General features: G+C 47.4%; 1 protein-coding gene across 4 annotated transcripts in view; it reads left to right on the plus strand.

The window, feature by feature from the left end:
• DAAM2 (dishevelled associated activator of morphogenesis 2) overlaps positions 1-22,908 on the plus strand; it is a 125,525-nt gene that overhangs the window by 39,416 nt on the left and 63,201 nt on the right. The window contains exon 1 of one of the 4 annotated variants that reach the window (XM_034991253.1): positions 8,672-9,401. The exons of the other annotated variants lie outside the window; for them this stretch is intronic. The gene's annotated coding sequence lies outside the window, so the exon portion shown is untranslated. Of the gene's footprint in view, positions 1-8,671; positions 9,402-22,908 lie in introns of those variants that run through there. 4 annotated transcript variants of the gene reach the window in all.

Here is a 22,908-nt window from a genome sequence, read left to right on the forward strand (position 1 = left end):
TGCAGTTGTTGATGCTGACACAGTGCTCGCCAGGGGCCAGGCACTCCCTCATCAGCGTAGACAAGCCCGCTATTTAACCCCCACAGTAACCTTTTGAAGCATGGGGCTGTGATTCTCATTCTCAGAGGGGGACACTGAGGCACAGGGAACTTGTCAGAGATGACAGCAGATGAGAAGCAGTGCTGGGATCTATGCTCAGGCTGCCTGACTCCCCAGCTCTGGCTCCTGACCGTGGCCAGGGGCAGGTGGGGAGGGGAGGAGCCCTGTAGCCCCTACCTCACAGACCAGGGGTACAGAGGAAAGGACAGAGTAGAGGAGAGATTCGTTAGCAGTAAACCTGGGTGAAAGGGGAGGGTTTGAGTCGTTTGCAGAGAATAAGAACAGGAGAGGGGAAATACTCTGGTGAGGGGTAAGGCCCAAAAGCTGCACCTTGCTCTTCTCCTCCCCTCCCTGCCCCTCACCTCCAGCCAGCCACCCTCAGCCCTGCTAGGACTTGGATCTGACACAAGTAGGGCTGTTTTTGCTCTTGCCCTCCTCTTCCCTCCCTCTGTGTCAATCTGAGAATAACTTATTTTGTTGATGATGATGATGATGATAGCTAATATTGGCCAAAGCCTTACTGAAATGGGAGGTGAAAATATATACAATGCTCACGTGCAGGGAAAACCAATTATTTCCTGTAATTGGTCACTTGCTATAAAAATCTTAGCTTGATTAATAAAGGTACTTTAGCCTGTTCTAATGTGACACCATGGCTCATGGTCCAGTGAGATCCCAATTCGGACTCCCTGGGAAGGTGTCTCCCTGTGGAGCCACAGGGCCCCTGCTGATCTCCCCTGATGTGTTCTGTGTCCCCTCTGCATGTAGAGCCCCTGTGCTGAAATCCACTGAAGGGGCCACGTCTGATCTTGTCCCCAGGGCTTTTGAAGGGGGACCTGGTGCCTGCTGCTGAAGCTTTGGCTTCCACAGGCCCCCTGGCTCTTCACCTGTCCCTGGAGGGCTTGAGTGTCCAGCTCTTTTCGGAATGTGGGGACTCTAGATAGGTGGGCCTGAGGGCAGCCCTTGGTCCATGCAATACTTCCCATGTTGCTCTGAGCCCCGCTGAAGGGGGGCTTGTCCAAGGGGCATACATTTCCCTGTTCTGGGATTCTCTGAGTCACTGGGTCATTTCTAATCATGTCCCTCTCCCCACCCCACTGGTGGGGAAGGGAGTAGTGAAATCTTGGCCATTGGCTTAACTTCCCTCCCAGTCCTAGAAAGGTTTCTTCTCAATTCCTGACTGGAGAAAACAGCACTACCTCTTGGCAGCCATTTCTAACTCTGTTGACGTTTGTGTTCTGGGGCTCTCTGTGTGTTCTTTGCCTGGGGGAAAGAAGGTTGTGGCTTAGCTCTGATATTAGAAGGGTACAAGAGAAAGGAAAGGGAAAAAAGATGAAACACCTGGATTTCCCAGGGGCAAAATATATTAGGAAATATTTTAAATATTTTCCTTGTAAAATACTGTGGATCAGACATGCAGTATTATTCCTGAATTGTCGGTTACTCCTCATGACTATGTTATGGGGTACGTCCTGTCATATTCTCTTTGTACAGATGAAAAAGGTGAGACTCAGAGAAGTTAACTTTCCCAAGGTCTTATAGCTAGTTAATGACAGAGCCAAGTTTGGAAGGTAAAATTCTAGATTCTCAACTCCATCTTATCCCTAAGGTCTTTGCTGCATCTCAGAAAGGAGTCTTGGGGCCAAGGTTTTTCAGCCAGCACTCAGTGAAATAAAATATAGCCCCTTGAATAATTGGTAAAATCCCCAGAGAAAGGGGGATTGGCTTCAGTCAACTCAATCACGGGTAAATATCAGGGCAGACCCCTCGAATCAGAGGAAATCTCAATTCACGTTAGCAAGGGGGGTTCGGGCTTCTGATTATCTCCTGTTCCTATGCACATAAAAACCTACATCTTTCTGTTCTCCTTCAGTCTTGACACGAACAAGGATTTTCACTACCAGTTTGGATCCCTGTGCTTGACCAAAGTGTGGGGTGACAACCTCCTCCCCACTCTGCATCCTGAGTTAAAGAGGCCTTTGACTCATAGCCGAGCTCCTCCTTTGCAGAGCCTGGGACAGTTCTGACTCTCAGCCCTCCAGTCTGCTGAATCCTTTGCCCTTTTCGGGCTGCCAGGAGCTGGTTCCCAGCTAGCAAGGACAGTAGTGCCACATTTGAAAACTCCGCTCTGGCCTTTGTTTGCACTGGAGTTGAAAGACCAAGGCGGGTATCTGGGCATCACTTAAAAATAGCCAGGGAAAATAGTTTCTTGCTCTATAAATTTAGCTTTTATTACATAAGTAGTCCTTGGTATTATAACGTTAACTCTAAATAAAAGGAGGGAGAAAATCTACCCACGATCACACCATTTGCACATGGATTCGTTTTTCCAAAAGCCCCAGTGTCCTGGGCATTCAGAGATGGAGGGGCAAGGAAGGGATGGGAGCAATCAGTGGGAAGTGATTGAGATGGCCTGAAATGCAATTTAGCCAACGCACAGGCTCGATTTCAGACTTACTCTTCTCTTAATTGTCTCCTCCAGGAAGCCTCCCCTGGTACCCTCCTTGTCAACAACTGGGATGTATTAGATGCCTTTTTCTGCTCACATCACAATGTCTTGCTTGAGTGTCCCATATTGTGTTATGACTGTCTGTTTAAGTGTCTGGCTCTCCCACTAGACTTGGATCTCTAGGTGTTCAGGAATATATTTTATTCTTCTCTGTATCTCCAGTGCCTGGGACATCCAAGCAGGTCAATTAAGTTAAGTTGCCTGATAGAGGGGTCAGGGCAGTTACTGAAGAAGACCTGCACTGAGGCTCAGACAAATTTCTAAAATCTATAGGATGGAGAGCAACATGGAACCATGAAGTGTGTTATCCGTGTCTGATATGGGCGTGTTTTCTTTGGTGTGTTTTGTGTGTGTGAGAGAGAGAGGAGGAAGATTTTGCGCATCCCACAAGGGGCTGGGAGGCCTCTTATCACATTGGAAGAGGGGATTGAAGAGCATGAGCATGAACTTGAAGAGCATGACAAGGAGCCCCATTTTCTCCTTCTGACCACATGATCTCCAGATCTAGTGCTCTCTTCCTCAGCCCACAGCAGGGCAGGGACTGTGCCTTCACCTTGGAATCCCCACTGTCTGGCATGGTACCTGGTCATAGAGTAGGTGTGCGGTGAATCTTTGTGGAATGGATGGAAGGAATGGGTGTATATATGGAGGGAGAAGCTTACAATCCTGTGGGAAGTTCGGGGAGATGAGCACCAAGTCTGGTTATGAGAGAGGGAAGGGGCATGGGTTGGCAGAGATGGTGGAAGCAGCTTCATGGTTGGATGAAGGGAGGCAGGCCATTGGGGTTCCTGTTGGTTTGGATACTTTTTTTTTTTTTTTAGAAAGAGAGAGACCACGAGTGGTGGGGAGGGGCAGAGGGAGAAGCAGGCTTCCCCCCTGAGCAGGGAGCTGGATGTGGTAATTGATCCCAGGACCCTGTGATCATGACCTGAGCCAAAAGCAGACGCTTAACAGACTGAGCCACCCAGGTGCCCCAGTTTGGATACTTCTACCCAGATGCTGACTCGGGATGGCCATCTCCTGGGGGAGAGGAGGACTGGGGGGCTGTGGGAAGTCCTACAAAGACACAGGCCTAGAGAGAGAATTTCCCCCCTTTTATTTTGCTGCTTCTCCTCCAGCACAAGAATCGGACACATTGCTAAGATTCCTTGAGTCCCTAGGGCAGGGGTGGGGGTGCGGTGGGGGGGGCAGTTCTAACGAATGAGCCTGGACAGAAGCATGTGGAGTATGGCCCAGAGAGATGGGGGTGAGGGGTGGAGTAAATCGTGTTTGGAGAGAAGGAAGTTCTATTTTGGGTGCCTTTGAATCCCAGCCCCTCTCTCAGCCAGATCTGTAGCAGCCCCCCATCCTCTGGCACTTCTGTGCACTGGCTTAAGCTCTATTTCTGGCCCCCCTCCCTGCATCCTCTAAGCCTTGGCTCCCTCTCTCCTTGGTGTTCTGCCTCTTGGTATTCTCGCCTGCATCCAAAACCTCCTCCCAGTCTTTTCAAAGGAGCCATCCCTACATAACAATATCTACAAATAATAATTAACATCTACAGTTTATCCCCATTCCTACCATGGGCCATGCACCACCCGAATAGCTTTGTGTGTCCCCTGTAAGTCCCTAAGAAACACATGAGGTCATTACTTCTGGGATGTCTGTGTGACAAACAAAGAAACTGAGCCTCAGAGAGGTTTGGGTGAGTCAGGCAAGGTCATCCTGCTAGTTGGTGACAAAGCCATGGCTGGAGACCAAATCGGCCTATGTCTTCTCTTCCCACAGCCACACAGCCCTCCCTCTGAATCAGACTCGTGGGGGGTAGGGCTCAGTAAGCTGCATTTTAACAAGCCCCCCATGAGATTCTAGAACTGCTGCTTTAGCTGATCTGATCCAAACTGGCTGAAAGCCCTCAAGTCCACCAATATTTGGAGAAAGCAGATCCATTCACTGCCATTACTCATCCTATACTATATGCTCAGGGCATATGGGGCAAGATGTTCCTGAGCACTTGTTTCCCCTGGTTGTGAGATAGGAACAATCCAACCCTTAGAGGGGATATCTCTAGCGTCTCGTTTCCAGGAGAGGATCTCCCCAGGGTGGTTACATAATCCTGATGGCACCTCAGCATCACCTGGGACACTTTTATAAGACATCAGTGCCTGGCTCCCTCCGCAGACCAGGCCAGCATCTCTGGGGTGGGGTGAGGGCATGAGTGGCTCTATTGTGCAGGGGGAGAAGGAAGGGGACAGCCCTGGCTGTTCACTCGCAGACCTCATCCTCTCCATCACTTCATCGAGGGAAGAGGCGAGGCATCTCTAACCAGTGACTCTAGAAGAAGTTATGAGCTGGGCCTGCCAATACTTCTGCCCCTTTCTGGGCTCTGCTGCCTGCAGGGTAGGTGCTTCTGACCAGTTCTGGGGGATGAGGTCAGGAGCCCACTCCTATGGGGGGTCCACGGTCAACCCTCTATGCCAGTGACTGCACCTAGGAGCTGGCCTCACTGCGTGGAATATTAGGCAGTCCATTTGATCAGAGATACAAAGCCACATACTTGGACAGCTTTATCCAAGCATGGCTGATACTGTGACCTCCATTTGTCAACTTCATGCATCAGTTTTTCAAATGGTCCTGAGCTCGAGCAAGACGAGGCAGGTTTTATCCAACACCATGTATTCGACAGAGTTAGTATTGAATTTAATGAGCTGGCATGAACAAGCCAGCTGGTTAGTTAGTGGTCAGTAAACATTTGTTGCATCTGAATCAAAGCCAAGCCCCCTCTGAGCACCACTACACGTCCCCAGGAACTGACCCCCCAGCCTCAAACCACCTCCACCACCAAGCCCTCTCATGCCTGACAGTTAACTCCTTAAACCCCACTTCACCGAATGAGTTAATGCCACTGACTCTCAGTAGGGACTCACTAAGGATCTACTGCAGCTGGGAGAAGAGCAAATGATTTAGAATTGGCTCCACCTTTTTATTAACAAGTTCCCAGGTAATGGGATGCCCCTGGGCTAGAGGCACATTTTGAGATCACCCAAGTTAAATGAAAACAAAAGGCAGGTGAACTCTGGGTTTAGGGAGTGCCCTGGGGCGGTTGGCTGAGTGAGAGAGACACCTCTTGACCCAGTTGTCCTCCAGTGTTTGGCAAATTAGAATCACCTAGGGAGACTTACAAATGCCAGAGCTGATAGGGTCCCTACTGTTCCAGTTTTCTCAGGACTGAGAGGCCCCCTGTGATGTGGGACTTCAATTATTAAAACCAGGATAATCTGGGGTAAAGCGGGATGAGCGTTCACCCTAGTGGCTCCCCAGCACCCACCCAGAGATTCTGTTTCAGTTGGTTCTGGCTGGGATCCAGGCGTTGATAGTTTCCAGTGGGCCCTGTGATTCTACTATACAGTGAGGTGTGAGGAGACCCTGGAGGATTTGATCACAGCTCGGGAGAGAAGGGGTGAATTGTGAAGAAGTTTGGTACAGATGCTGATGTAAGAGGAGGTAAGAGAACCTAGAGAGAATTAAACTACTTGCATCCCCGGTCACTCGGGAAGCTTGTTAGAATGCAGATTCCTGGGTCCTTGCTGACTCAAACTCTGAGAGCAGGGCCCTGGAATGTGCATTTTTGCTAAGCCCCTTAGGGTGGGCTGTCACTGGAGATCTGCTCAGAGTGGGCAAACTAAGAGCGAAATCGAGGGAAGAGAGATGAGAACCCACGATGTGCTCCTCGCAGGGAGCCTGTTGGCGGTTTTGGCCCGAGGCCAAGAAGAGGGTGCGAGCAGGGCGCAGGTGGAGTCCTGAGGAAAGGGCTCAGGCTCAGGCTCAGCCTGGGCTGGGGACCAACCAAACCAGTAAGAGAGGGTGGTGCCTTGAAGAACCGGTTCCAAGCTTAGAGCAAGTACCAGTTTACTGAGTGAGCGTGAGGCGAGGTCAATGCTGCCGGCCAGACATGCAGGACTGGGATGCTCCCCCCGACTCTGTGACCACACGGCCGCACCCTGTGTGTCTGACCACGTCTGAGCGTCCCCATAGCAGAGCAAAGGGCTCATGCAGGAAGCATTTCTAGGTAGACTCGACTGGGCATTGTTGAGAGTGATTTAATTTATAAAGTAGAGGAGAGAACAGTGTGTGTGCACGTATGTTGTAGGGAAGAACAGAGGCTCTGGACAAATGGTCAAAACCTACCTCCCATCCTGGCTCAGTGGATTATGTGCTTGTGACCTTGGGCAGGTCCCCTGACTTCTCAGAGACCACCCCCCACCATCACCACCACCGCAATTGCCTCCTCTGTAAAATCAGGATGCAAATATCTACTTCCAGGGGTTTGTTGTGATAACTGAGATAATGCATATAAAATGCTGGCATGCAGCGGTGCTCAAGACAAAGGAAGAGTTAAGGATGATTCTGTAGTTTTGGACCTCAGGACTGTGGTGTCCTTCACAGCAAGAAGCCAGGGTGGCCTGAAGGGAGATGAAGTCCCTTTGAGAGGAAGTTGGTGGGATTGTGTGAGCACATCCAAACAGAGATGTGGGGAGCTGGACATATGGAGGCAGAGACTGGGGAGAGGTGGATTTGGGGGTGACCATCACCAAATTCGTCTGAAATAAGGACATGTAAGGTTTGTTTGGAGGGAGAAAGGCTAAGAGAGAAGGATGGAGATCTGAGATATGAGCCTGCTGTGTGTCAGGTTCTATGTGGGTTCCTGATAAACTGTGTGGCACTGTCCCCGACCCAAAGAAGGTCACAGCCCAGTGACAGTGACCGTAGCTCAGGAAGCAATAGCAGGTCTGTCCGATGCTTGATGGTGGGAGAGACGCAGGATGCCAGGGAGGGGTGCCTAAGCCACACCGTGGGGAAGGGAGCGAGGCTTGCCCTATGAGTGGCCAGGAGCCTGGGGAGGGCCAGAGAGAAACTGCTCCAGACAGGGGGAAGCAGCTGGTTGAAATCAGAGGCATGAGAGCAGCCTGGAGCGTGGGGCCAAGTGTCAGCATTTGTGTTCTGAAACACCAGGAGGAGGGAGAACGGGTTAAAGGGCCTCTGGAGGAGTGACAGGACAGAAGGAAGAGGTACCCAGAAGTGCAGTTCCAAGGGGAGGTGGGTCATGGGCCTCCATTACTGGGCACTAAGGGGGCAGATGAGGTGCGCTGCTGGGTCCATAAAGCCCCTTTGGTGGAGAGAATCAGGGCAGAGCTTGCAGGGATGTCAAGGTCAAAGAAAGGTGGTTTCGAAATGGGAGAGTCCACACAAAGACTGCTCCCAGGGCTTGTAGCTGTTGGGAGGGGTGGCTTGGTTTCTGGAACCTTAAGTCCTGGAGTCAGGGTCTCCATTTCCCTGGAGGAAATCTCCCATTCCTCAAAGCATAGAGGGGAAAAATATCTCTTATGCCTTTTATGCAAGATGCCTTTCGTTTGCAGGAAGGAGGGGGAAAACAGCCACAAACAGAAATGAAAATGTCTGGGAATGCCAAGATGTGATTTCACCATGCAGGTTTATAAAGGAGCATACCTTTGCCTCTGGCTGAGTGTCACTTGAGACACCTCTTGAGGGTGTCTGGCCAAGGTCTGGATGCCTTTGACCTTCACTGGACTCCAGAAGAGAAAGGATCGAAGTACCTGAGTTTATTGGGTTTGCCTTGAGGATTTGCTTCTGGGGAATTCATAACTTTCTCTTCTTTTTCTGCCCCACTTCCACCCACTGTCATTAGATGCCTTTCCATCGGGGAGAGGACCTACAACATACATGGCACTGTACCAAGAACCATTTCTGTGGGGCTCAGAGCCTAGATAAGGGGAAAAGTTCATTGGTGTAAAAAATTTATGGTAACACAGGAAATCAAATAACATGGGGTGCCTTGTAGTGGTATATGATGAAGTGTCCTATAAACAGAGAAAAGAGTGCTCAGAATGTGTTTTGGAGAATTCCAGTAGGTTAGGATGATCAGGAAGCCTGACCGAAGAACGTAGGATCTGCAGGGGAGGAGGGGAGAGGAGGGAGGAAGCAGAGACGGGCATGAGGATGCTGGGATGGGGGAAATATTGTGAGCCCAAATGGAGAATGAGCAGAGTCGGAACTAACACAGTCTCTTGCATGTAGTATTTATCCCATTGCAGAAGGACATACAATCTTTGTGTACGTGTAATATAATATCACACTGATATGTCTTATGATAGGGTCAGGAATTCAGGAAATACTGCCATTTATTTAAATCCATCCACTCTTATCAAGTTGCTGCTGTGCGTGCTGAAAGAGCCCCGTGGGGGGAGTTGGGGATATGAGCGGAAATGTCCATGCTCTCTGGGAATTTCAATCCCGTGAGCACTGGTGCATTTAAGGAGGAGAAGGACAGCATGGTTGGAAACCAGGGGATGTGGTGGAGTGGAGAGGTGAGGTGGGATACAGAGGAGAGATGGGGCGAGGAACAGTCTAGCGGTTACTGAGTTGCCCATCAAGGCCATTCGGGCAGGAAGCCACTCCAGATTAAAGTAACTCGTCTCTGTTCCGTCCTGACCATTCAGGGACTGTGGGTAACATTTTTGGAAACACACAGGGAGTGGCTGGCTGGGCTGCTCTTCCTGGGAAAGGCTCCCTGAGCTGGCTGCCAGAGAAGATGGGCAGGGCCAGCTGCATGATTTGCAGGGCCCAGTGCAAAATGGAAATGCAAGGCTCCTTGTTCAAAAATTATCAAAGATTCAGGACAACAACAGGAGAGCCATAAGGCAAGCAGGGGGCCCTTCTGAGAGTGGCCAGCTCACGCACCCAAGAGGTTGACCTAGAGGAGGGACAGCCTGGACCCTTCTGTGACTCAGTGTGTGTGGTAAGATAATGGGCCGGGTTGCTGTCTGTGGCCGGGGGACAGGGTTTCTCTGTACAAGTAGTGCTGCGTTATCCCCTGAGAGTAGGCATGGGGTGATGGGGAAGGGACAGGGCACTGCAGGAGGCCGCCATGGCTGTGGGGGCGCCGACTGTTTATACACCCTGCCATCTCTGTGCCGCAGGAGGGCTGTGTCTGAGTTTTGGAATCGACCAAACTGAGACTCATGTGCTTTACGAACTTTACGAACTTGGGCAAGTTGCTGACCTTCTCTAAGCCCTAATTTCCCTATATGTAAAAATGCAGATCACAATATCATCTTTGCAGGATAATTAAGTAAAAATAAATGTGGAAGTTTGAGCCCAACCTAGTTTTTAATGAATGTTAGTATCCCTCTTTCTAGAAATGTATTGAGTATCTATCTTGTAAGAGTGTGGCGCATGGAATAGTTTGGGGATACATTTCAAACAGCAGAGGCAGAGGGAGTGTATGCCCTATTGTAATATATCCCCAAAGGAAACCCAGTTACATCTGCTAGACACGCACATATGCACAAACACATATACACAGATAGACGTGTACACGTGTATGCACGTGCACACACACCTGGAGCAGAATCGAAACTGGGATGAGATGGTGTGTGACAGGAAAGAGCCCCACTCTGGAAGTCATCCCCTCTTAGCTTTGAACCTCAGTGTCCTCCTCCATCAAAAATCCTGAGCTCGCTGGGTTGTCTTGAGATGAAATGAGATGATGAATGTGAATGTTTGGTCTCTGGTCCCTGGCAGGTGCAAGCATCTTTTGGATGGGTCTCTCCTCCCAGGCCATAGTGCCGTGCGTGGGGAACTGAAGACAAGATACTGCATTCCCCACAGTAAGAATTCCTGCCTGTCAGGCTTGGGTAGCTTCTCATAAACTAAGGGGGCTGATTTTCAGTGGTATTGCTGTTTCCTCTGCTTATGTACTTTGGGAAGCTAACTGGGTCTTCTCTCTGCTCAGACTTGAAAGTCAGTAGAATCCAATGTATTTGTTTCCTGGAGATGAACACATATATACACACACACCAGAAATACACATACGCAGATAACGACATACACCACGCATATCACACGTAACCATCCCACACAGCCACCTCTGCATCACAGAGTCAAACCCTTTCGCACACTCACACACATCAATTTCTTCTCTCCCTTTCTCCTTTGGTCAGTTCTGGGCCTTTCCTATACCTGCTTGTGTAGGGTACCGGGGTCAGGTATCTCCTTCTTTCCACCCTACTCAATCCACATCCCTCCCGATCCCTTGTCCTGAAAACTCCATGTCATGGCCACTGTTCTCAAACCCCTCAGCGTCTCTTCTGCTTCTAACAAATTCCAGGACTGTAACCTAGGCTTCGAGTGTCCTATTTTTACCCACCCAGAGGCCCTAGGCTGCTGTCAACTCAGCCCTACCCCCAGAGACTTCAACATGGAATCAGGTTTGTGCTTGTTTGTGTTTCACTGGGTTTCTAACCCCCTCCTCACTTGGCTCCTGGGAGACCCTCAGTTCTCCTGCTTTCATGGTCTGAGCTCTGAACCTTAGCCACCACTATGAGCAGCCTGGGGCTGGGAGACGAAGAGGGAACAGAATTTGAGGGCCTGTGGTGTACCCAGTGCTGTGTGGACACATGATCTGTGCCCTTCCGTTTGGTGCTCACGGTGGGCTTTGGCATCCATGTGCCCACAGGGAAATGAGGCTTTTAGGGACTAAGTAATGTAGCCACAGACTTAATGAAAGTATATACTCTTTACAGTACCACTACCCTGCCTCCTAAAAGATGAGACCGTATCAGCTGAGGTTTGGGCCTGGGGCTGGGGATTCCTTGTTCCCATCCCCCACCCCTCGGGTTTTTCCTAGAATCTTTACAGAAGCGTATAATATTAATACCTTTCCAGAGGCCAGAGCCCTTGGTGGTTTGGTGGTATGAGGCTGTAAATGGACATGTTTTGTTTGTTTTTCATAACTTTATTGAGGTAAATTGACATACAATAATCTTATGTAATTAAAGTACATAATTTGATATGTTTTAACCTATGTATATACCTCTGAATCCCCTACCACATCAAGATTGTGGACATGTTCATCATCCCCCAAAATTCCATTATGCCCTTTTAAAATCCATCCCCTCCCTGCCTACCTTCCACTGCCTCTGTGGGCAACCTGCTTTGAGTCACTATGGATTAGTTCACATTTTCTCAAGCTTTAGATAAACAGAATTATACAGTATGAATACTTTTTGCCTCTGTTTTTTTTTTTTTACTTAGCATAATTATGTTGAGCTCTATCCACATGTAGCATGTATCAATAGTTTTTTTTTTCCTTTTTAATGCTGAATAATATTCTATTATATGGATAACTATACACTTTGTTTATGGATTCACCTGTTGATGGGCATTTGGGCGTCTCCAGCTTGGAGCTATTACAGATAAAGCTGCTATGAACATTCATGAATAAGACTTTATATGGGCATATGCTTTCATTTCTCTTGGGTGAATACCTAGGATTGGAACAACCAGGTCATATGGAGGCATATGTTTAACTTTTTTAAGACATGGCCAAACCGTTTGGTGCAAGAGTTCCAGTTCTTCCATGTCCTTGCTGGCCTGTAGGGTGTACAGATTTCAAGGCTTGGTTGGTATGGAATTTGTGAGTCCCACCAAATGGCCAAACCTAATATTTAAAGCAGGTGGCTTTCAGTTTAGACTGGGAACTCTGAGGGATGCTGAACCAAGGGATGCAGATTGAGGTGCTCCTGGAGACATTAGTCAAAAACTGTTTGTAGGATGCCGAGAAGGGGGAGACATGCAGGGTCAGCACTGGGCCCAGCATGAGACTACATGGGATTGGATCAAGTCTGGAGTGTGGTGTTTGGGAATGAAACACATGTACCCGAGACATTTTGGAAAAGTGGTGGCAAGAATCATTAACGGAATAGGGCATTAGGGATGGAAGAGAAGAGCAGTGGAAGGAGACCCTGAGCTTGGGAGACCGAACTTTGTGAGGGGAGGAGCTGTGTCTGTTTCATTAGCTGCCCCTGCACCCCCAGGACCAAGAGTAGTGCCGGGCATGGAGGGAGTGTCGACAACAGTGGTAGTTGAAAGAATGAGCAAATGAGTGAATGATGAACTAATGGGAGCTCAGGGGATAAGATCCAGTTGAACCGGCATCATTTAGCACTTCATGTAGTCTGTGGCACAGAGCCTAGTGTCAGGGGTGGAAGAAGCTCTGGAGAGCATGTGGTTTGCCCTGGTCATTTACCAACAAGGTTCAAAGAAATTATGCTCTCTTGTCCCAGGTAGCCTGCAAGGGCAGAGACCACCAGATTCAATCCTAAGCCTCCTCGTTTGTAGTCTATGGTTTATCTTCTTTTAAAAAGAACATCATTTTTTTTTCTGATGAAAAGGATAAATGCTCATTATAGGAAATTTGGAAAAATCTGGAAAAGTAAGAAAAATGACCCCAAGCCCCAGCAACTCAAGTATAATCACTTTAGGCTGGTGTGTGTGTGTGTGTGCGTGTGTGTGTGCGTGTGCACACGCGTGCATGCTTAGATATGTCTCTATGTCCATCTGTCTATCTAATCTATCTCCTATGTTTTAGTAGTTTGGGTGTTTTCAGTCTTTTATTATATTATAAACCCTGGGATGGACATCTGGTCCTGAATCTTGGATGGCACCCTGATTATTCCCAGCACTTATTCTCTTATTCACTAAACCATTAGGATGAGCAGAGTGCCCCGGGTGGAATAGAACGCCCATTGGGAAGGAGTTCCACCAACTTCTTCACACTCAAACATTTATACTTCTAACTATGTCCACACTTTAGTATGTTGATTTGCTTAATTCTCCCCCTTCCTCACCAAACTAAGCTCTCGTTTACCATGGTATTTTTCCAGCCCTTAGCGTGGTATTTAGGTGTGCAATGAATATTTATTAGAATGAATGAAGGAACAGATGAAATTGTATAAACAAGAGTGAAGGGAGGTGAGGGGTCACCTGGGTCTACATTTTCAATCACATTTGCCTTCTAGGGGTCAACTCAATTCCTCTTCTCCTCTCCCCCAGTCCCTGTCCCCCTCCCCCTGCCTCCTACCCTAGAGAGATGGAATGTGCCTGTTGTCCAGGATTTATGTCCAGCAGAGCCCTGAGGCACACGCAGGGCCTTTTCTGGTGTGAATGCAGGACTGTGAGAGGGCCTAGCAGGATGACAAGGGGGGCACCACGTCTGAGGAAGACTCGGCCCATGGTCCAGAGTGTGACTATGTGCCCAGCCCAGCTGGGGTCCCACGGTTGACTGGCCCTGGCAACACCTCAGGGTTCTGCCTTGATGAGGGACAGAATGCTTTTGTGCTGGGACCCCAGGAGAAGAGGACCAGGAGGAGCGGTCCATAGGGAGCTTTTCCCAGCCCTGGGATGCCTCGAATGATGTGGGTTCTCAGCATGTTAGAGTGCTCTGGTGCAGGGGTGCACAGGAAGAAGCTGTAGGCTGTTTTCCCCTGCACCCTTTCAGTAAGGACAGCACCATCTGTGTGAACTGGAGGAGGGGCTTGGCTTCCCGGAAGCGGGAGGTGGGGAGGCGACCCGTGTCACGTGTAGGGTGGTTTCCCTTTGGCTGGGAGCCCCAGACCTCTGGCTCTAATGGGTAGCAGAAACTTGGTGTTGAAATTCCTTCTTCTCTTTTACTTCACAGCTGTTGCCCAAAGAGCTCCCCACCACTCCCACTCAATCTCAGCCCAAGTCCTTGTTTTCTGTGCCCAGTTCATGTCTTGCCAAAGCCCCCTCATCAGCTCACACACATGCTAGTGTGCACACCCCTCCATGACATCTCCAGAATCCATCCCCTCCCCTCCATTCTCAGCAGTTCGGGGCCTCATTAACTCTCACTCAGACAGAGCTGCTGTCTAGATCTTCCCTCTGATGTCCCCATGTTCTGTAATGCCCTCCATCAGGGCCACCAGAAATTGCCTGTCTAAATCCCAGCTCTGATCTGAATCCCAGCCTATCAGCCAGCCACCCATCCTTCAGCGGCTACCCTCCTTTACCCAGCATTCAAGGCCTTCCTTTATCTGGCCCTGATCTGGTTTCCCACTGCACCTCTTTAAGTCCTACATTTCAGCCTGGGAAAACAATAGTTAACCCTCAAACAAATACGCATGTGAGCTGCACAGGTCCACTTCTATGTGGATGTTTTTCAATAAATATATTGGAAAATTTTGGAGATTTAAAAAAGCTTACAGATGAACTACACAGCCTGGAAATCTCAAAAAAAAAAAAAAAGAAAAAGTTATGTCATGAATGCATAAAATTTTTGTAGATGCTAGTCTATTTTATCATATGCTACCATAAAATAGACAAAATTCTGTCATAAAAAGTTACAATTTATCAAAGCTTGCACAAACACAGACCATTCATGGCACCATTCACAGTTGAGAGAAATGTAAACAAACGTAAAATGCCGTATTAAATTGTAACTGCATAAAATTAACTGTAGTACATGCTATACTGCTGTAATCATTTCAAAGTGACCTCCTGTTGCTATTGTGGTAAGCTCAAGTGTTGTATCCACTGAAAACGCTGTGTGACACTAATCATCTCCGCGTGGACAGTTTGTCTCTTCAGTAAATGGTGAAGAGCAGTAAGAAGTGATCTCTTGAGGTTCTCACTATTAGGAATGACGTTTGGGGGAGTCAAAAGTTATATGTGGATTTTCTATGGGGGCAGGGGAGGAGTCTGTGTCCCTAACGCCCATGTGGTTCAGAGGTCAGCTGTGCTTCCCTTCACCTCTTGGGGTTTTTCTTGACACCAAGTCCTCACTCTGGCGCACCTTTCATTGTGAATGATTTCTTGGACCCCCCCATGAGATGCACCAACATCTTTCCTTCCTCTGAGACTCAACTTCAATGCCACGTCCACAGGTGAATGTTGCAGATTACCTTAGCCAGAAGTCCCTTTTCTTTCCCTGCTGTCCCAGGCCTGCACCTCCTCCCCTCCCTCGTATCCTGGGTGCTTAGGCCCATGCCTTCCCCTGCAAGACTGTAGACCCAGTGGGGCTATGATTTGATGTTGGGTTCATCCAAAACACCCAGAAAATTGCCTTGTACATGACAGTCACTCAGGGCATAGATGGATGAATGAATGCATGCATGCTTGACTGGGACACAGGAGAGCAATTTTCCCCTTGTTTTCTACCCTGGTGAGACAAAGAAACCTATGTTCTATCACTTCGCAAAATGAGAAAACTGATTGGAAAATCCACAACTGCCACACAACACCCCCAAGTCCAAGAAATGGCACGTTGAGGAATTTTCAGTTTTGCTTTCCCAGAAAGACCCTTCTTTCTCTTCATCCCCATCTCCCCTGTGTCTGTATCTCCCACCCCTCAGCCTGCATGGAGGGGACTCTGGGGCTGAGACAGTTTACTTTTGCTTTCTTTGCCTTTCCCAGAGCAGAGGGGGAAACCGTAATTTAGGCAGCTGCTAAAAATAGCTCCCCCGGTCCTGGAAAGAGAGCTTGCTTATTTTTGAAAGTGCTCCCTGCCCCCTCCCCAGTCCGGCCCAACGCTCGCACTACGAGTCAGATGCTTCTGAGCACTGTCCTGAGGCTGGCAGGGAAGTCACAGGATGGGGCCCCATCAACCATGGGGTCAGAGCACTGTCTGGGAGATGGACCAGCAGAGAAGTGGGGGAGATGAGGGGTCTTCGTGCTCTCCATGTCCTGTCCTACTCAGATAGGTCTCATTCCCCACAGCCTCTTGGGGAGCCCTATGTGGGGACAGCGTACCAGATGTGGGGTCTGGAGACCTGGGTCAAGTCCAAAGCTCACACATCACCTCTTTCCGAGCCTCAGATTTCCTTGTCTATACAAGGGGTGGTGGTGGTCATATTTACCTTGCAGGGGTGTAGTGAAAGTCTGAGGTAAACCTTGACCATGGTAGGTGCTCAATGGATGATGACCATAACTTCGTTATTAGGATCACTGGATTTAGAGCACAGCCCTCTGTTTTAACAGGTAAGGCAGTAGGACACATGATAAGCCAGTATGATTTGCTAAGTTGAACCACATGAAATTGATGATTTTGTAGATTAAGCATAATTGAATATGGTCACTTACATATGATTCAAGCTAGTAACACGGAAATCAGCAAATTTTCTGTAAAGGGCCGGGTGCCGTAGACAATCCTTCCATGAATGGGCGTGGCTGTGTTCCAGTAAAATTGTACTTACAAAAATGGGCTGAATTTGACCCCTGTAATATTTGCCAAACCCTGTCATAATATGTCAGATTCATTCTTACATAAAGTGAACTTTCTGTGATACATATAAGTCAGTGTCCAGGTATCTTCCCAATTATAACAGTGGCTTATCTGTAGAGTTCTTGATGGTGTTTATTATCACCAGACACTCCTCCAAGTGCTTTACAAATAGGAACTAATTTCATTCTCACAACAGCCCTATGAGGTATGTGCTGTTATTATTGCCCCATTTTATGGATGAGGAAAATGAGGCTCAGAGAGGCTGAGTAACTTGTTTGGAGTCCCATAGTTAGAGTGGATAGCAGCTCAACAGAACTCAAACCGAGTTTGTAGAGTCAAGTTGGATGTCTGTAATTCAGGCTGATTCAGGTTGGAAGCAGGGGGTGGGGGGATAGGGTGATCAAGCCTGTTTGCTGCCCACAAAGCATGGTCTTTAGGGCCTTAAAGTGGCAGCAGGCATGGTAGAGGTGGACAGTGGGCCTGGGGTGGAAAAGCACAGACTCTTCTTTGGGGAGCTAAGCCCTGGGTCATGGCCCAGTGTCTGGGGCTGTTTCCTAGGTGACCTCCAGTGACACATGAAGGGTCAGTATATAGGGAGGAATCTCTGGCCTGTGGAACAGGAAATTGTTTACATTCCTTATGTTCCATGCAGTATCTCTGGGGAATTCTGGGCCCCATTCCCAGACCTGGGCCCCAGGGGACCTGGTAGGGAGAGGGGGGTAAAGGAACAGGCTCCCCAGGATGCCTGAGCTCTGCTGTCAAACCAAGGTACTTGTATACCTTGTTGATTCCTTTTGCCTATTAATTTAGCCACAAATGAATAAGCCACTGGTCAGGACTCCAGCCTTGTGCACACCATGCTTTTTCCCCTAATGCCATTCCCCTTGCCCAGAAAGAATTTCTTACCTCTGTACCTTTCCTTAGTTCTCTCACCTCTTTCAAGACCGGCTCAGTGCCACTTCCTGGAAGCCTTTTCTGACCTCCTCTTCACACCCCAGGCTACACCAGGTTCCCCTTCCTAGTGCTGCCAAAGCCCCTGTCTCCTTAACCCTTCTGGCTTCTCTACAAAAGGGGACCCCTCAAGGAAAGGGACCATACCTTATTTGCTCTTGTGTCCTCACCACCAGGGTGACCCCTGGTGTCCAGCATGGCCTCCACAGGCTAGAAGCTGGTTAAAAGCATGTTGTTTGAATGCAACATCATCATCCACAAAGGCCTGCCCCTTCCTCTATAAGACATGGCCCTTGGGCGAGTTGCCTGAGCTTTGGGAGTCTTAATGTCATCACCAGGAAGGGACAGTGATGTGATTTGAGAGTTGCGGGGAATAAATGAGATAAAGCAGAAAGTTGCCAGCACAGTGCCTGGCTCGTAGCAGGCACTTTGGAAGTGGCCATACATATCCTTGCCCCCATTACCCCCATTCATGGAGGTAGGGGAAGGATAGAGGAAAAGGCTGTTTGAATACCCCAAAGCCACAGCATTGGCCTCAAGTGCTAAAGGCAGGGTTTATGAATCAGCTTTGGTTCTACAACAAGAGAACGGAGCTTGGAGTCAGAATATTTAGTTGTGAGTCCCAGCTCTGCCTCTGAGCAGCAATGGGCGCCATTGACAAGACATATAACTGCTGGTAATATCATTATAAACCTCAATATTATTATCTGTCAGAGGGGATAGTAATAATGACCTCACAAAGTCCTTGTGAGGTTGACATGAGATTGCACAGCTGTGAAAACTCTTGGCCCAGCTCCGAGGGAAAGCTCAATCATGAATTATTGAGTCTGGATCTATAGAACTCTTGAGAAAGCTCTGAGCAGGGCTCAACTTAGGGTGTTTCAAGAAACCACGTGCCATGTGGCTTAGTGGTTTACAGCTTTAGGGTCATGCAGTCATGGGCTTGAGTCCTAGCTATGCTACTAACTAGCTGTGTGTCCTTAGCAAGTTACTTAACCTTTCTGAACCATGGTTTGTCTTTTAATGACTTCTTTAAGATGATGCCACCTATCTCAGAGAGTTGTTATAGGGATTGAAATGTGGATAGAACCCAGTGTCTGGTACACACCAAATCTCAAGTATTAATATTATTCTGCTTTTACTTATGACTTAGGAATAAGCGTTGATGATATAGGGCTTTAGAAGTCCTAGTTAGTATAAAAACTGGTGTATAGAGGGCCATAGTTTGGGGGTAAGGGTTAGATTTTTCATCTTTACAAACCAAATGGGAGTACTGCACTCAAGTGATAGGAAGTACTTCCTGGCTTGGTGTGGAATGTGGGAGGGGTGCTCAGTGCAGATGAGGAGAACCCCTGGGGAAATCTTTGGGACTGGGATGGAGCCAAACAGTATGGCTGACCAGGCCCTGCCATCACACAGAGAGGAAACCGAGTCCCAGAGAGGCTAAAACTGTGGCCCCCTGACCCACGTCTGGATAGTGCCAGAGCTAGGACTAGCCCCCGTCTCCTGAGTTAGGTATGTGTTCTCCATTATGCAGAAGGATGTGAGTAAGGAGGTCAAGTCTGGCAGGAGCCGGAGAACTGGAGGAGATCCTTGAAGGGGGCCTTACAGTCCTCACAGGAGGGCTATTTCCTCATTGATGATTTGCTGTTTTAGGCCAGTTAGTCTGTGTTTAGGGACCCACAGGGAGAAGAGGAGGGGGCAAGGAGACAGGATGTGGAGCGCACGGAGGTGTTGGTGTTCAGTGAATTTTCATGGAGAGAAAGGTGGGTGGTGGTAGGGGTGGGTTGAATCCCTCTGCTGAGGTTTAAGTCCACTGGGTTTTGTTCTATTGTTGCTTCTCATTTTTCCATACTGCTCCTCAATTTTTCTTCAAGGTGAGCACCTCCATTTCTTCTCTTTGTGAAGTGAACTTGCAGAAAGGAACACTCCGGCCCCCTTCACCTTTCCACTCCCTGCCCAGCATCAGAGACGATGGTTTCCCCTTCCAAAAGAGCTAGCTCAGAGCCTGAGGAAAAGCCCAGCTTCTCAGGTCTAGACTCCCCAGTGGACAAAGGCAAAGCTGGATGGCTTCTTTTTTTATTGTTATATTAATCACCATACATTACATCATTAGTTTTTGATGTAGTGTTCCATGATTCATTGTTTGTGCATAACACCCAGTGCTCCATGCAGAACGTGCCCTCTTTAATACCCATCACCAGGCTAACCCATCCACCCACCCCCCTCCCCTCTAGAACCCTCAGTTTGTTTTTCAGAGTCCATCGTCTCTCATGGTTCATCTCCCACTCTGATTTTCCCCCCTTCATTCTTCCCCTCCTGCTATCTTCTTTTTTTTTTTCTTAACATATATTGCATTATTTGTTTCAGAGGTACAGATCTTTGATTCAACAGTCTTGCACAATTCACAGTGCTCACCATAGTACATACCCTCCCCAGTGTCTATCACCCAGCCACCCCACCCCTCCCACCCTACCCCCACTCCAGCAACCCTCAGTTTGTTTCCTGAGATTAAGAACTCCTCATATCAGTGAGGTCATATGATACATGTCTTTCTCTGATTGACTTATTTCGCTCAGCAAAACACCCTCCAGTTCTATCCACATCATTACAAATGGCAAGATCTCATTCCTTTTGATGGCTGCATAATATTCCATTGTATATATATACCACCTCTTCTTTATCCATTCATCTGTCAATGAACACCTTGCCTCTTTCCACAGTTTGGCTATTGTGGACATTGCTGCTATAAACATCGGGGTGCACGTACCCCTTCGGATCCCTACATTTGTATCTTTGGGGTAAATACCCAGTAGTGCAGTTGCTGGATCATATGGTAGCTCTATTTTCAACTTTTTGAGGAACCTCCATACTGTTTTCCAGAGTGGCTGCACCAGCTTGCATTCCCACCAACAGTGTAGGAGGGTTCCCCTTTCTCTACATCCCCACCAACATCTGTCGTTTCCTGACTTGTTAATTTTAGCCATTCTGATTGGTGTGAGGTGGTATCTCATTGAGCTTTTCATTTGGATTTCCCTGATGCCAAGCGATATTGAGCACTTTTTCATGTGTCTGTTGGCCATTTGGATGTCTTCTTTGGAAAAATGTCTGTTCATGTCTTCTGCCCATTTCTTGATTGGATTCTTTGTTCTTTGGGTGTTGAGTTTGATGCGTTCTTTATAGATTTTGGATACTAGCCCTTTATCTGATATGTCATTTGCAAATATCTTCTCCCATTCTGTCATTACAGACAGAATGTCTTTTGGTTTTGTTGACTGTTTCCTCTGCTTTGCAAAAGCTTTTTATCTTGATGAAGTCCCAATAGTTCATTTTTGCCCTTGCTTCCCTTGCCTTTGTCAATGTTTCTAGGAAGAAGTTGCTGCGGCTGAGGTCGAAGAGGTTGCTGCCTGTGTTCTCCTTTAGGATTTTGATGGATTACTGTCTCATATTGAGGTCTTTCAACCATTTTGAGTCTATTTTTGTGTGTGGTGTAAGGAAATGGTCCAGTTTCATCTTCTGCATGTGGCTGTCCAATTTTCCCAGCACCATTTGTTGAAGAGACTGTCTTTTTTCCACTGGACATTCTTTCCTGCTTTGTCAAAGATGAGTTGACCATAGAGTTCAGGGTCCATTTCTGGGCTCTCTATTCTGTTCCCTTGATCTATGTGTCTGTTTTTGTGCCAGTACCATATTGTCTTGATGATGACAGCTTTGTAATAGAGCTGGATCCAGAATTGTGATGACGCCAGCTTTGCTTTTCTTTTTCAACATTCCTCTGGCTATTTGGGGTCTTTTCTGGTTCCATACAAATTTTAGGATTATTTGTTCCATTTCTTTGAAAAAAGTGGATAGTATTTTGATGGGGATTGCATTGAATGTGTAGATTGCCCTAGGTAGCATTGACATCTTCACAATATTTGTTCTTCCAATCCATGAGCATGGAACATTTTTCCATTTCTTTGTGTCTTCCTCAATTTCTTTCATGAGTATTTTATAGTTTTCGGAGTACAGATCCTTTGCCTCTTTGGTTAGCTTTATTCCTAGGTATCTTAAGGTTTTGGGTGCAATTGTAAATGGGATCGACTCCTTAATTTCTCTTTCTTCTGTCTTGTTGTTGGTGTATAGGAATGCCACTGACTTCTGTGCATTGATTTTCTATCCTGCCACTTTACTGAATTCCTGTGAGTTCTAGCAGTTTTGGGGTGGAGTCTTTTGGGTTTTCCACATAAAGTATCATATCATCTGCAAAGAGTGAGAGTTTGACTTCTTCTTTGCCGGTTTGGATGCCTTTGATTTCTTTTTGTTGTCTGATTGCTGTGGCTAGGACTTCCAATACTATGTTGAATAGCAGTGGTGATAGTGGACAGCCCTGCCATATTCCTGACCTTAGGGGGAAAGCTCTCAGTTTTTCCCCATTGAGAATGATATTTGCTGTAGGTTTTTCATAGATGGCTTTTATGATATTGAGGTATGTACCCTCTATGCCTATACTCTGAACAGTTTTGATCAAGAAAGGATGCTGTACTTTGTCAAAAGCTTTTTCTGCATCTATTGAGAGGATCATATGATTCTTGTTCTTTCTTCTGTTAATGTATTGTATCATGTTAATTGATTTGTGGATGTTGAACCAACCTTGCAGCCCAGGGATAAATCCCACTTGGTCGTGGTGAATAATCCTTTTAACGTACTGTTGGATCATGTTGGTTAGAATTTTGGTGAGAATTTTTGCATCCATGTTCATCAGGGATATTGGTCTGTAATTCTCCTTTTTGATGGGGTCTTTGTCTGGTTTTGGGATCAAGGTAATGCTGGCCTCATAAAACGAGTTTGGAAGTTTTCCTTCCATTTCTATTTTTTGGAGCAGTTTCAGAAGAATAGGTATTAATTCTTCTTGAAATGTTTGGTAGAATTCCCCTGGGAAGCCATCTGGCCCTGGGCTTTTGTTTGTTGGGAGATTTTTGATGACTGCTTCAATTTCCTTAGTGGTTATAGGTCTGTTCAGGTTTTCTATTTCTTCCTGGTTCAGTTTTGGTAGTTGATACATCTCTAGGAATGCCTCCATTTCTTCCAGATTATCTAATTTGCTGGCATAGAGTTGCTCATAATATGTTCTTATAATTGTTTGTATTTCTTTGGTGTTGGTTGTGATCTCTCCTCTTTCAGTCATGATTTTGTTGATTTGGGTCATTTCTCTTTTCTTTTGGATAAGTCTGGCCAGGGGTTTATCAATCTTGTTAATTCTTTCAAAGAACCAGCTCCTAGTTTCGTTGAT

This window comes from Mirounga leonina, unplaced genomic scaffold (genome assembly GCF_011800145.1).
Source record: "Mirounga leonina isolate KUSES-001 unplaced genomic scaffold, KU_Mleo_1.0 Mir_53, whole genome shotgun sequence".
Classification (NCBI taxonomy): Eukaryota; Metazoa; Chordata; class Mammalia; order Carnivora; family Phocidae; genus Mirounga; species Mirounga leonina.